This window comes from Myxocyprinus asiaticus, chromosome 24 (assembly GCF_019703515.2).
Source record: "Myxocyprinus asiaticus isolate MX2 ecotype Aquarium Trade chromosome 24, UBuf_Myxa_2, whole genome shotgun sequence".
Classification (NCBI taxonomy): Eukaryota; Metazoa; Chordata; class Actinopteri; order Cypriniformes; family Catostomidae; genus Myxocyprinus; species Myxocyprinus asiaticus.
The window spans coordinates 43820432-43832345 of NC_059367.1; positions in this window are offsets into that span (position 1 = coordinate 43820432).

An 11914-nucleotide genomic window follows, 5' to 3' on the forward strand; every position below is an offset into this window, starting at 1 on the left:
CATTTAGGGGTTGGGCGGATCAGTACAAGGTCCTCCCTTTCAGTCTGTCCTTGTCCCTTCACGTCTTCACGAAGGTCGCAGAGGCAGCCCTTGACCCGCTAAGGGAAGTGGACATTCGCATCCTCAACTATCTTGACAATTGGCTAATCCTAGCTCACTCTCAGGATGTGTTGTATGCACACAGGGACCTGGTGCTCTCGCGCCTCAGCCGACTTGGGCTTTGGGTCAAATGGGAAAAGAGCAAGCTCCTCACGGTTCAGAGCATCTCTTTTCTCGGTTTGGAGTTGGACTCAGTCTCGTTGATGGCAAGCCTTACGAACGAGTGTGCACAGTCGGTGCTGACCTGTTTGAAGGCATTCAGACAGAAAACAGTGGTTCCACTGAAACTCATTAAGAGGCTCCTGGGGCATATGGCATCCTCAGGGGTGGCCACTCCACTCAGGTTGATGCATATGAGACCACTTCAGCGCTGGCTTCAGACTCAAGTCCCGAGATGGGCATGGCGCCGCGGGACACATCACGTGGCCATCACACCGATCTGTCACCGCCTCTTCAGCCCTTGGACCAACCTCACGTTTCCACGGGCAGGCGTTCCCCTAGAGCAGGTCTCCAGGTGCATCGTGGTAATGACAGATGCCTCCATTACGGGCTGGGACGCTGTATGCAACGGGCATGCAGCCGCCGGCTTATGGACGGGCCCGCGGCTGCATTGGCACATTAACTGCCTTGAGATGCTGGCAATTCTGCTCACCCTGCGGAGGTTCTGGCCGTTGATCCAGGGCATGCATGTGCTAATTCGGACAGACAACACGGCAATGGTAGCATATGTCAACCATCAAGGTGGTCTGCGCTCCCGTTGTATGTCACAACTCACGTCTCCTCCTCTGGAGTCAGCAGCACCTCAAGTCGCTGCGAGCCACTCATGTCCCGGGTGACCTCAACACTACACCGGACATGTCATGGCAGGTTACCCTCAGGGGAGAGTGGAGACTCCACCCTCAGGTGGTCCAGCTGATCTGGAGTCGATTCGGGCAGGCACAGGTAGACCTGTTCGCCTCCCAAGAATCCTCCCACTGCCCGCTCTGGTACACCCTGACCGAAGCACCTCTCGGTATAGACGCGCTGGCACACAGCTGGCCCCCTGGACTTTGCAAATATGTGTTTCCCCCAGTGAGCCTACTTGCACAGACCCTGTGCAAGGTCAGGGAGGACGAGGAGCAGGTCATCCTGGTAGCACCCTACTGGCCCACCCAGACGTGGTTCTCGGACCTCACGCTCCTAGCGACAGCCCCCCCTGGCAAATTCCCCTGAGGAAGGATCTTCTTTCTCAGGGACAGGGCACCATCTGGCACCCATGACCAGACCTCTGGAATCTCCATGTCTGCCCCCTGGATGGGACGTGGAAGACTTAAGCGGACACGATTACTCAGTCTAGGGCCCCCTCTACGAGGCACCTCTATGCCTTTACGTGGCGTCTGTTCGCTAAGTGGTGTTCTTCCCGACGCGAAGACCCCCAGAGATGCGCAGTCGGATCAGTGCTTTCCTTCCTGCAGGAGAGGTTGGAAGGGCGGCTGTCCCCCTCTACCTTGAAGGTGTATGTAGCCGCTATAGCGGCACACCACGATGGTACAGTGGATGGTAAGTCCTTAGGGAAGCACGACCTGATCATCAGGTTCCAGAGAGGCACCAGCAGGTTGAATCCCTTCAGACTGCGCCTCGTTCCCTCATGGGACCTCTCTGTAGTTCTTCAGGGTCTACAGGGAGCCCCCTTTGATCCCTTGCAGTCAGCTGAGCTTAAGGCACTCTCTTTGAAGACTGCCCTCCTGACTGCGCTCACTTCCATCAAGAGGGTAGGAGACCTGCAAGCGTTCTCTGTCAGTGAAATGTGCCTGGAATTCGGTTAGGGCTACTCTCACGTGATCCTGAGACCCTGACCGGGCTATGTGTCCAAGGTTCCCACGACCCCTTTTAGGGACCAGGTGGTGAACCTGTAAGCGCTGGTCCCATGAGGGGAGGCAGACCCAGCCCTGACGTTGCTATGTCCGGTGCACACTTTACGCATCTATTTGGATTGCATGCAGAGCTTTAGAGTCTCTGAGCAGCTCTTTATCTGCTTTGATGGACAGTGGAAAGGAAGCGCTGTCTCCAAGCAGAGGTTTGCCCTCTAGCTCATTGACGCCATAACAATGGCATATCACGCCCAGGACGTGCTGCCCCCGGTAGGGCTATGGGCTCATTCTTCCATGGATGTAGCAGCCTCCTGGGCCTTGACCAGTGGCGCCTCTCTAACAGACATTTGCAGAGCAGCGGGCTGGGCAACACCCAACACCTTTGGGAGGTTCTACAATCTCCGGGTGGAACCGGTTTCATCCCGTGTAGTGGCACACACAAGCAGGTAAGTCCGGGACAGCCGGCCGGGTGTATCGCTTGTGCATAGTGACTTTCACCTCCCCTGAGCTGAAAACGTTCGCCGTTGTGTTCACAAACTGTGTTCCCTGGTTGATTTCCTCCGAGCTCTGTGGCAGACGTGTTTGCGGAGAAACTCGCTAAGTACATGTGCTAACTAAGCCTTGTACTGGGGTAGGTGCTCCGCATGTGGTGGTTCCCCGTAGATAACCCCATGCAACGTATATCTTCCGCTAAATCATTTCCCTGTTGGTAAACTGCATCTTCCTTGGGCAGAGGCCCCTTTGCCCCAGTCACCATGCTTGTAGTAACTCCTTCCCCATAGGGTAGGGCCTACCATGGGACTTCTCCACATTGCATACTTCCGACAAAGCTCAGCAAGACCATGTTTCCACTTAAATACCCCCCCCCCTCTGTTTGGGGTGTGGTCTCTGCGGTGTCTTCCCCTTGGGAGGGACACCCCCCCGACTAGACCTGGTGGACCCAGTCAGTTAATTCCCTTTTTTTGGGGGGGAGAGGGAAAAAAAGGGGATAGGAGGCCACAACTGGGCTAGCCCGTCTCTATCTTTTGGGATAGACACTCATAACAGTGTTGGGGGAGGTTACGTGTCAGCCTGGTGCGCTAGCTACGAGGCACACAGTGGTCTGCCCGTCACACACCGCTAGTTCACGTAACACATTTCAGCCAGTTGCGGCATTTCGTATAAGGACCCTAGTGTCACTACATCGACACAACGTCAAGTGAGTGACAGATAGGGAATGTCCTGGGTACTTGCATAACCTCCGTTCCCTGATGGAGGGAATGAGACGTTGTGTCCCTCCTGTCACAATGCTGAACTACCCGCTGAAATGGCCGGGATCTTGTCTCGGCTCCCCAGCACAAAACCTGAATGAGTGGTTGCATACCAGCTTCTTTTATACCCGTACGTCCTGGGGAGTGGTATGCAAATACCACTCGCCAATTTTCATTGGCCTTTTATCAAAGACCAGAGGTGTCTCGGGCTCCTAAGAGTGACCCCTAGTGTCACTACATCGACACAACCTCTCGTTCCCTCCATCAGGGATGTTCTGTGCCCATTCTATTAATGCCCTGAATATTGTGTAGGGATTTAAGCCCAATGGAAAGCGGCTCTATTGCTACAGGATTGGACTTAAGGGGCAGCCCTGTCTTGTACCTCTTAGTATCGGGAAGAACTGAGAGCGTATATTATTTGTTATAATGGATACCATAGGGGTGGTGTAAAGCAGTTGAATCCATGATATATATTTTGATCCAAGACCGAATTTTCCCAGTACTGTTATTAAATAATTCCATTCAACTCTATCGAATGCTTTCTCCAGAGAATACAGGATGCCCAAAAGCCTCCTTATGTTAGTGAATAAAGTGACGATCTCTAATAAATCCTGTCTGGTCTGGTGAAATAATTTCAGGTATAATTTTGTCAATTCAAGGAGCTAGTGATTTGGCAAGTATTTTAACATCAACATTTAACAGGGAGATTGGTCAATATGAACTACATTCGAGTGGGTTTTTTCCTGGTTTCAAAATAATTGTGATAAATGTTTCTGTAAGGGACAGTGGTAGTTTTGTATTATGTAAAGAATTTTCGTACATTTTCAAAAGGAGCAGTGTCAGTTTATGGCTAAAATCTTTGTAGAATTCTATTGGAAATCCATCAGGGCTGGGGGTTTTACCATTTTGCATCATTTTAATAGAGTCCAGTATCTCTTGTGGATCAGTTGGTCTATCTAAAGTTTCTTATTGGTCTGAGTTAATTGTTGGGATATTCAAGTTATTCAAAATATCTGACATGCTTGATAGATCTTTTGGAAATTCAGAAGTATATAAATCAGAAATAATATTTCTTAAAGACATCATTAATTCCTTTGGGGTCTACTGTCAGTTGACACAGTGTGTTTCGAATCTGTGGGATTAACCTGGTAGCTGACTGACGTATAATTTGATGTGCTAAAAGCCTTCCTGCCTTCTCTCCATGTTCATAGTAATATCCTTTGCACCAAAGCATTTTTTGCTGAGTTAATTGATCATATTGTGCTTTAATTTCTATTCTTTTCTTCAGCAATTCTTCCGAGGGGGTTGTAGAGAGTTCTCTGTCTATTTTTGCTATAGAGTCGATTAATTGTTGTAGCTTTATATTTTTTTGTTTTTTGTTTATTACTGGATGCTGAATATGGTATAATTTCTCCTCTAATGATGACTTTCAGTGTTTCCCATAGGGTTGATGGTGATATTGAGTCGGTTTCATTTGTTAGCAGGAAGTTATCTTTTGCTGTTTTTATGTGGGTGTGAACGTTTTTGTCTGCTAATAGGGTGGAGTTTATCTCCAGTTTGGGCATCCTGTACGGTATTGGGGAAAATGTTAGATTGAGGAGTAATGGTGCGTGGTCAGAAATTATAATTTCGGAGTACTGGGTATTTTCTACTGAGGGGAGGAGCAATTTGTCAGTGAAGAAATAGTCTATTCTAGAATATGAAGAATGGACGTGAGAAAAGTAGGAGAAATGTTTCTTTTGCGGGAACATAAATCTCCACGGATCTAAACATCCTGTTTGTGTCATGAATGAAGAAAAGGTCTGAGACAGTTTAGATTGAGGATTGGTTTTTGGGTTTGAACAATCTAAAGCTGGATTGATCACACTATTTAAATCACCTCCAAATATCAGCCGGTGCGAGTTAAGGTCAGGTAAAGATGAAATAATCTTTTGAATAAAATTAACGTCATCCCAGTTTGGGGCATAAACACATACTAAGGCTACAAGTGTATGATAAAGATGACCTGTCACTATAACAAATCTTCCTTGAAGATCTGAAATACATTTAGACATGTTGAATTGTATTTTATTTTACGGATTATAATTGCTGTTCCCCTTGCTTTGCTACTAAAACTTGAGTAAAAATTCTGACCTACCCAGTATTTTCTTTTGCCTCCTCCTTCTCAGGAAGAAAAAATTAAAAATAAAGGAAATGGAAGGAGGAGGTGGTCAGGCAATTTTTAAGCATCAGTGAGTCAGGTTTATTCTATGCAATCAATCCGCTGGTTGTAGAAATTCTTTGCTTCGTCAGGTGTGTTAAACATAAGGGTTTCTTCTCCGAAGGTCACTTTCAGCCAAGTCGGGTAAAACAGTTGGAAGCGTATGCCCTTCTGGTAGAGTGATTGTTTAATATTGTTGTAAGATGCCCGTATTCTGGATAGCACGGCACTGAGATCTGGGTATATTCTGATGGTGTTTTCCTTATATTTCATTTCGTGGCGTCTTGCCCATTGTAGCATTCGTTCTTTTTCCTGGAATCGATGGAAACACACCACAAATGGTCATAGGTTCTGTCCGTCTGTCAACTTCTGGCTCGGCGATCGATGAGCCCTCTCCAGCTCTGGGGGGTTTGTCAAAGACCTCTGTGCCTGTCATCTCCAGCAGCATTTCAGCAATAAATTTAACGGGGTCTTGACCATTTTCACTCACTTCCAGCACATTAACTATTCTTAAGTTGGCTCTCCGTGATCTGTTTTCGAAGTCATCAATGTGATCAGTAAGAATTGCATTCTGTGATTGCAAGGTTTTAATGACTTTTTCGGCTGTGACGAGTTTTTCTAAATTCTCCCCGACCAGGGTTTCTGTCGCGGCCAGGTGGCTTTGAAAACTGTCCACAGTTTCCCGTAACGCATTCACAGAACCTTGCAGAGGCTCAATGGAGTCCTGCATCAATTTGCATCCGTTGTTTGGTTAATTCAGACATCAGTTTATCCATGGAGACGGATTCACAGGTTTCCGTCGTGGGCTGTTTTTCAGCATTGGGATTTGCTGCCATGACTGCTATCTTACTAGCTATGCTAGCGGTAGCTCTCATTGTCGATGGAGCTGAGAGTTGAGTTTGTTTTTGCTTCGAATTGCTCATAATACGACTGGTAGTACTTCAGACAAATGTACCTATATTATTTGACACTATATATAGTATGAAAGGTTGGGGTTTAAAGAATAGGTCAGGAGCCCCTCTTCCACACTACTCACTCTTTCGCTGTCATACCGAATTTGATTAGAATGACAACAGAATGACAATAAAAGATTAAGAAGAAGAAAAAGAAAAAGAAAAAGGAGATCTTGGAATGCTGGACAACAGCACATTGCAGGAGCAAAAAGCTAAGTCAAAGAGGAGTCTTGGCACTCCATCTAGTGGAAAAAAATCGGTAATACATCCTTGATTTACCATGCATAAATGAGATTTTGGATTGCTGGACAATCAAATGAAGAAAAGATGAAACTGAGAAAAATGTAAACAGATTTCATAGGGCTCTTCATTTGTTGGATAGCTGTTGCTATTTTTACTGCACAGATATTACATTACGAGATTGCTGGACAACGGCACATTACAAAAGCAAAAGCTAAGTCAAAGAGGATTTTCAAGGATGTTTAGTCTTGGCGCTCCATCGAGTGGAAAAAATCGGTAATACATCCTTGATTTACCATGCATAAATGAGATTTTGCATTGATGGACAATTAAATCAGGAAAAACTGAACTTGAGGAAAAACTTACTGCACAGATATTACATTACAAGAGCAATAACTCAAAGATTTAATGGAATTTCTTAACTTGCTGCTCCATTTATTCGACAAAATCAGTAGTACATCCTTCATCTGTCAATTACAGTTGAAATAAATAAGATTTTTATTTGCTGTATTTGTTTATTTCAGCAAATGTCCTCAGATTATCCTGGTGTATATATATTTTAAGTTTTGGCATATTTGGACCTTGTGCACACAAATAAAGGCATAGTAGTAATTACAGTTCAAACCCACACAATTAACTGGATTATATCTTCTAAATAATTTGACAAATCAAAGATCTGGAAGGTCCCTAGATGATATGTGCAAAGTTTAGAGAAAATCGGACAAACGGCCTAGGAAGAGTTCACAGAAGTTTTTCAGAAAATCCAAAATGGCAGAACATTTTTAGGGGCAGAAATAAAATCGGGATATAATCGTTTTGTTCATCTTGACTCAAGGAATCAAGATTCTAGCCCTTACAGATAAGAAGTTATTAGCAAAAAATGCAAATTAGTTCATTATAGCGCCACCTTGTGGATGATTTTCACCAAATTAGGTATACAGCCTAATTTTGGCAACCTGTAAGTGCACCGTAAATTTCGTAACAATCGGCCATTCGAACACAAGTTATTAGCTGCTGAAATTTGATTGGCTGCTGGTGGCCATTTTTTGTTGATTTGTCGAATCGTTTTGTAAGAATATGTTAGCATGTGACCCAGAGATGATCCATACCAATTTTCCCATTTTTCACTCAAACGATTGCAGAGTTATAAGGAATTTTTAGCTGTAGCACCCCCATTGGCGAAATTGGATGAAACTTTGAATGTATCATAAAAAAATTTCTGATATCAAAGTTTTCCAAGTTTCGTAAAGTTTGTACTTTGTGTTCAGAAGATAAAAGCCATTGAGTAAATTTGGGCCACGCCCAAATAATTATTTAGCTTATATCTTCGAAATCTGACAAATAAAAAATCTGAACACAAGTTTGTGTCAGTTCGGTCACTAGATGATGTGTGCAAAATTTCAAGCAAATTGGACAAACAGCCTAGGAGGAGTTTGCAAAAGTATGTTCTTCAGAACATTTTCTGGGGGCAGAAATTAAACCGGATATTTACAGTTGTGAAGATATGAGCCAGAACGTAAAAGTGGCTATTAAAGCATAGCCTGTGATTACCATACCTAGTGCCATAGGTAATCACAGCAGTGCTGATTTCGGGCCATATTGCACGATTATGAGTTTAATGAACAAGTACATTTTAAAAAATGAGGAAAAACTGAGTATGGAGAAACAAGGATGTTTGTGTGTGTGTGTGTTTGTGTATGTGTGTGTGTGTGTGTGTGTGAGAGAGAGAGAGAGAGAGAGAGAGAGAGAGATGGAGCATGCGATCACCTGTTGATGATACTGTAGTTAGTCAGCTTTGTGAAGATAATGTCATTTTGGTGAAATGCATCCAATTTTCTCAGTAGAAAAATAGCTGTACAAGTGGGGATATTTCTCCCTATTTCACGGTAGCCAGTGCGCAAGACTCTTTCACTAAAGAAACCGCAATGTCCACCGCCATTTTGCCCTCTCCAATGTGGAAACTTATATAAGAGGTAAGCGCCTTGAGTTTGTGTAATTAATCAATCTGTTGTGCCTCTCAGCTGTGATGAGCCTTAATGCTGAAGTTGTTAGTTTAAAGCCATTTAAAGCTATTTCCTAGCTTTAGTAGTGCAGTAGTAATAAAAGCGATCACGGAGTGCGGTTGAATATAAACACTGATTGACGCTGACTCAATTCACATCACCAACTGGCTCATATTACACACAAAAATGGTCTTTTGCCTCCACCTGCTGGCTAAAATAATTTTTTTAATTAAAATTAAATGTAAAGAGACAGATGGCTCTTAACACATCTGCACTGCTCTTACACTTTAGTTTAGATCAGCACGAACACAAGTGGAGTGATACGCACTGTGAGACCATCAGCACTCATGGAATGTCTCCTGGAATTATAAATATATATATATATATATATATATATATATATATATATATATATATATATATATATGTATATATAATATATAATATATATACATACATACATACATACAGGAAGTTGGCCATTTTGGATTGTTTGAAAAATGCATGCTCTGGAATTTGAAATAATCCTCCTAGGGATTTCATGTTACAGGTACCAAATGTGGATGACATCATGCCAATACATTGACGATGCTAAATTGCGAACAGATTTTTTATATATTGAACAGTGTTGCCATGGCGACGCGATAAATAATGTCCAAAAATTGGAAAAAGGAAGTGTCTCATATCTTCTGCAGGCATAGTGTGATCTACATCACAATTGAGCCAAATGTTTGTCCTTGCCGGCTGATCACATTGTTGTGGCTATTGTGGGTCACAGTCGTAGCACCACCAACTGGCGGAAGTAAGTGTGACACTTTTAACAAACTTCGAAATATCCCTCTTATGTTTACCTGAATTGCTTCAAAATATTTTAGAATAATGTCAAGACAGTGCAGATTTAAAATTCTGAAGGGATTCTTGATATCTTAAATACTGTTGCCATGGCTATGCATTAAATGTTATTATTCATTTTTATGTGTATTCACATGTTTTTAAGGTACTTGGCATGCTTGAATTTTCATGATATTTTGCACACACATCAGAGCTGTCGGCCATTAGGCTTGGACAAAAACACATGAGCATGGCTGGGGAGCTCTGTAGCGCCACCTTTTAACAAAAGATGTGAGGTCAGTATCTTCTACAGTCACCAAACTTGCTACATATGTATTGTACTCATCAAGCCAGACAACTTTCAAAATTACAGTCATTAGCTCTACCCCACAGGAAGTTGGCTATTTTAGATTGAATGTGTATTTTTTTGAAAATCGCAGGCCCTGAATTTTGAATCGTTTTTGCAAACAGATTTTTGATATTTTGAATGGTGTTGCTATGACGAAGCAATACATTTATGGCAAAAGATGGAAAACAGGAAGTGCCTTATATCTTCTATGTGCATTGTGTGATTTTGATGAAAATTCAGCTGTATGTTTGGTAATGGGGGCTGATCATATTGATGCGGCTATTATGTGTCATGGTCATAGTGCCAGCAACTGGCAGCAGGAAGTATGGCACTTTTAACAGACTTTGAAATAGCCCTCTTGTGTTTACATGAATTGCTTCAAAATTCTTAAGAATAATGTCAAGACACTGCTGATGTAAAATTGTCAAGGAATATAATATGATATCTTAAATACTGTTGCCATGGCAATGCATTAATTGTTATTATTCCTTCCTATATTTGGGTGTGTTTGAGGCACTTTGCATGCTTATAATTTCATAACATTTTGCATGCAGGCGGGGCTTTGTAGCACCCCCTTTAAAATGGGTGTGTAAGATGGCCACTGTAGCACCCCCATTTTCACCTACAGTCACCAAACTTGGTACATATATGGTTCTCACCAAGCTGGACAACTTTCATTATTATAGTCATTAGTTTCGCCCAACAGGAAGTCAGCCATTTTGGATTTTCAGAAAATCACAAGCTCTGAACTTTTAAATACTCCTCCACGGGGATTCATGTGACTGGCACCAAATTTGTGCAACATCATGCCAACATACATTGTAGTTGCTAAATTATGAATGGATTTTTTATATTTTGAATGGTATCGCCATAGCACAGCAATACATTTATAGCTAAAAATGTGAAACAGGAAGTTCCGTATATCTTCTGTGTGCATGGTATGATTTTGATGAAAATTCATCTGTATGTTTGGTAATGGGGGCTGATCACATTTATGCAGCTATTATGGGTCACGGTCATAGCACCACCAACTGGCAGCAGGAAGTATTGCACTTTTAACAGACTTTGAAATAGCCCACTTATTCTTTAGAATAATGTCAAGACACTGCTGATGTAAATTTTTAAATGGATATTTGATATCTTAAATACTGTTGCCATGGCAACGCATTAATTCGGTTATTATTCCTTTCTTCCTATATTTCAGGTTTTTGAGGCACTTGGCATGCTTAAAATTTCATGAAATTTTGCACATACCTCAGAGTCATTGGCCATTAGGGCTGGGCAAAAGTTCACGTATGGGCATGTAGGGGGGCTCTTTACCACCCCCTTTAAAATGGACATGTACGACGGCCTCTGTAGCACCCCCATTTTCACCTACAGTTATGAAAATTGGTACATATATAGTTCTTATCAAGCCGGACAACTTTCTTAATTAAAGTTACTTGCTCCGCCCAACAGGAAGTCGGCCATTTTTTAAATATTGCAGTCTCTGAACTTTTAAATACTCCTCCTAGGGGATTCATGAGACTGTCACCACATTTAGACAAATGTTTGCCAAGACATTGAAGATATTATATTGTGAACATATTTTTTATATATCGAATGATGTTGCCATAGTGAGGCATTAATGGCAAAAAAATAGGAAACAGGAAGTGTCTCATATCTTCTGTGTACAATTTGTGATTTAGATCAAAATTCAGATGTATGTTTAGTCTTGGGGGCTAATCACATGGACGTGACTATTTTAGGTCACAGTCATAGCGCCACCACCTGGCAGCAGGAAGTGTGGCTCTTACAACAGACTTTAAAGTAGTCATCTTATATTTACCCAAATTGCTTCAAAATTGTTTAGAATAATGTCAAACTCCAAATGCATGTGTCCACCTTGCATTGCTTTCCAAAAGCCACCAGGTGGAAATGGACCCATGGTGCTTGGGCCCGTCATCACTGCTTGCAGCTATTTTTATTATCATTATTATTCTTTCAAGGTTTTCGGTACTTTTGGAGGTGGAGGGCTCTGTAGCGCCCCCTTGAATGTGGGCATGTAAGGGGGGCTCTGTAACACCCCATTTTCACCTACAGTCACCAAAATTGGTACATATGTAGTTCTCATGAAGCCGAACAACTGGCAGCAGGTTT